This window comes from Orycteropus afer, unplaced genomic scaffold, assembly GCF_000298275.1.
Source record: "Orycteropus afer afer isolate SDZICR_OR568_19922 unplaced genomic scaffold, OryAfe1.0 scaffold00037, whole genome shotgun sequence".
NCBI lineage: Eukaryota > Metazoa > Chordata > Mammalia > Tubulidentata > Orycteropodidae > Orycteropus > Orycteropus afer.
In genome coordinates, this window is record NW_006921624.1 from 14751761 (window position 1) to 14755963 (window position 4203).

Consider the following 4203-nt stretch of genomic DNA (forward strand, 5'->3'; position numbering starts at 1 on the left):
AAAAATACAATTTACCAAAATTGACACAAGAAGAAACAGAAAATATGAAGAGCCATACAGCTATCAAAGATATTGAATTAAAAAACAAAAATGAAACAAACTTGCCCCAAAAGAGAGCCCAGACAGTTTCACTGGTAAGTCCTATAAAACATTCAAGCAAAAAAATAATGTCAATATTATGCAAATATTTTCAAAACAAAGATAAGAAAGGATCATTATCCAACTTGTTTGATAATCTAATACCAAAACTTGACAAAGACACTATAATAAAGTTGTCAGTTGTACCAATATTCTCATGAATACTGATGCAAAAATTCTTTATAAAATATTAGCAAAATCAATCTAACAATATAGAAAATGGACATAATGTGACCAATATTTATCCCAGGAAGGAAAGGTTGGTTGAACATTTAAAATCAATGTAATTCAAAACATTAACAATGTAAAGGAGAAAAACCATACGATCATTTCAAAAGAGGCAGATGTGCACTTCACAGATTCAACACTCACTCATGATTTAAAAAACAAACCAAAGAAAAAACTCCACCAACTCTTAGCAGGAACTTCCTTAAACCAAAAAAGGGCATATATGAAAAACCTACAGCTAACAGCATAGTTAATGTAAAAAACTGAATGTTTTCTCCTAAGTTCAGGAAGAAGGCAAGAATGACCATTTGCACCATGTCTATTCATCATTGTACAGGAGATCCTTGCCACTAAAATCAGGCAAGAAAAAGAATGAAAAGGAAGAAAAATTGGAATGAAAGAAGTAAAACTGTCCCTGTACGCAGATGATGCAATTGCTGATCCATGGCTATGTATGCAGAAAATCTCAGAGAATTCACAAAACAACTGCTAGAACTCATAACTGAACTTAGCAATATAAGATACAAGATTAATTTTGAAAATTATTTTCTATATACTAGCATAAAACATTGGAAATAAATTATTTTAAATTCTATTTAAAATACATAAAATACCTAAAAATAATTCTAACAAAAGATGCCTAGGACCTCTGTAATAAAAACCACATAAAAACCACTGAGAAATTACACATGACCTTAATAAATAGAAAGCAATACTATACTCATGGATTAGCTTACTAATTATTTCTATATGAATCTATAATTTTACACAATTCCAATCAAAATTCCAGGATTTTTTATAGAAATTAACAGGCTAATCCTAAAATTTATATGGAAATGCAAAGCACCTACAATAACCATAAAAGAACAAAACTGGAGACCTCACAGTACTTGATTTCAAGACTTAAGTAATTTCAAGCTACAGTATTTAAGATTGTGGAGTATTGGCAGAAGGTCAAACACATATATTAATGGAACTTAATAAAGAGTCTAGAAATAGACTTATTTGGTCAATTGATCCCCCCCTCCCCCGGAGAATTGTTGTTTACTGAGACAAAAATGATTATAATGTGTCTATATTGTAATGGGCGTCATTGACCTCCCAGCTGGTCCAAAGATTCTCTTTCCTTCAAGGGACCAACTGAAGTAGAAGAGGTGGAGGTGGAGCGCCAGGCAGCAGGGCAGCTGAAGACCTAGTGTGGATGCCTCAGACAGTACAGGCCTGGAGTCTGCCCCAAGTAAAAGGCATCACCTGTAGTCAGTGGGAATCTTCTGTCTAAATGTGGTCTTGTATGTGTCAAAGTTTCTGGTGGCGTCTTAGAGAAAGTTATGTATGGAGCTGAGGGACAATCTTAACTGGAACTGAATTTTTCACAGATGCCTTTTCAGCCTCTGAGAGTAGAAAGCTGACTCCTGAAGTCCGTAATTATTCCATTTTAAAGGATATAACATCACGCAACAGGCTTCACTTTGACTCTAACAGTTTCCCTTCCTCCTGCATGGTCCACTGCTCTGGGTAAGCTGTCCTGTTTGTGCTGATATCAATTTGGCCCTGCAAGGAACTTTTTCAACAAACAGTACTGGGCAAGTGGATATCTATATGGAGGTGGGGTGAGGCTAAGAGCATCAACTCTTAGTTACACTATACACAAAAGTTAATTCAACTCAAAATTAATTGTAGATCTAAATGTGAAACTGGGAAACTTCTAGCAGAAAACATTGACTATCTTTGTAACTGTGAGGTAGGCAAAGGTTTCTCTGAATGCAAAAAGCATGGACTACAAATTTAGAGCAGCACTAGACAACATGGGTCAAGCTACCCAGACATACCTGGGAGTCATGTGAACAGGCCCTTACCCAAAAAATCAAACCAAACTCACTGCCGTCAAGTCAGATCCGACTCCTGGTGACCCCTCCTTGGGTTTCCGAGGCAGTATCACTCACTACGGAAGTAGATTGCCCAACCTTCCTTCCGAGGAGTGGCTGGTGGGCTTGAACCGCCATCATTCTGGTTAGCAGTCAGATGCCTTAGGGCACTACGCCACGAAAGCTCCTGAATAGGCCTTCAGACCAGCTATAAGATCTATTCTTCCCTCATCTTAAACCTTCAGACTCTGGATGAGACAACTAATTATACAACAAATCATTTTGCTGCAATTTTTTATTGTAATAAAAATGTATGTAAGAAAACATTTGCCAATTGAGCAATTTTCATATGTACAATTCAGTGACATGGATTGCATTCATCACATGAGCAACCATCACTACTATTGTTCTCATTTTGTTGCAGTTTTAATAAGAATTTTACAAAAGCAACACACTGAGTGCTAAGAGAGCATGTAATAAGAAAAACGTGTTCTATTCTGGGGGAACAAAGAAAGTTTCTCTGAGAGAATATTAAGCAAGCCAAGAATGGAGGGACTGGCAGGGAGGAAGGAGAGCAGAGGCTCTGGGCAGAAGGAAAAGCACCGGTCAAGGCCCTCACAAAGATTCCAGAATGCCCCATGATGCTGCCAGAAAGGACCCACTCTTAGTGTCTACCCTACAGCATTCCAGCACCCAAACAGAGGGCCAGGGTAATAAACAGATGCAAAGATCTAAAGTACTTTCTGCCCGGCCCATTCCATGATACTTAATATAACCTTCCCACCCCCAACAAATGGTGCTAACCACTTTTTGAGAACATAATCTAATTTAAGTCCTAACTTGAAATATACATCAATACAATGCAAGCTAGTTATGCCTTGCCCAGAACACTGATTTTTAAAATAATTTTTACTATAATGGCTGTTGTTGTTGCCATCAAGTCAACTGCAACTCACAGTGACCCTACAGGGCAGAGTAGAACTTCCCATAGGGTTTCCTAGGCTGAAATCATCACGGGAGCAATCGTCAGGCCTTTTCTGCTGTGGAGCAACTGGTGGGTTCCCTTGTCAGACAGCAGCAGAGTGCTTAACCACTGCACCACCACGCTCCTTCTGAAAAGTCTACTGTCATGGAAAACAATCTTAATCTAAGTAAAAACTTGATACTGATATTTTAAAAACTTTCAAAGAATGCATCTAAAATGCTTATCCATAAAGACCTCTAAATCCTTAGTAACTCTCCCCATTATTCACGTTTTCCATTTCTAAAGTTTACACTGAGCATGGATTTTTATTATAGACTATCAGAAAATCCACTCCTCGGAAGGAAGGTTGGGCAATCTACTTCCATAGTGATACCGCCTTAGAAACCCAAGGAGGGGATCGCTATGAGTCAGGTCCAACTTGACGGCACGTAACAACAACAACGACATCAGAAAACGGCTGACACAAATTCTTACGACACTGCATTCATTCAAATTGTTCCACATGTGTTGACTGGCAGTGTTATTCAATCACATTGTAATGCGGTTTCCCTACAGAAGACACCGTTTGACATGATGGTTCATGCTTTACAGCCCACTCAAAGAAGAATTTCAGTAAACAGGAAAACTGAAAATTCTGTCTCAAAGTGAGGCATGTTAACATTTTTAGCTGCCTTTAAAATTTGGTTTTTAAATTTCCAAGACTGAAGATACCAGCAGTGTCTTACAACCAAGAATCTGTTCTAGATGCAGACAACTCACCTGCTACTCCACATTCCACATGACACTGAAACAGCCCTGGCCAACGTCACCAATGACCTCCATGGAAGAAGTTCAGGTGACACCTCTTGGTCCTCTTCTGGCTTTTCAGCAGCTCTCAAACCTTCCTCACAATTCTCCTCCCACGGGTTTCTCCATACCGGCCTCTGCTGCTCTGGCTGCTACTACTTCCTTCACTGGCTCATCACCCTCTTTTTGTTTAGCACCAGA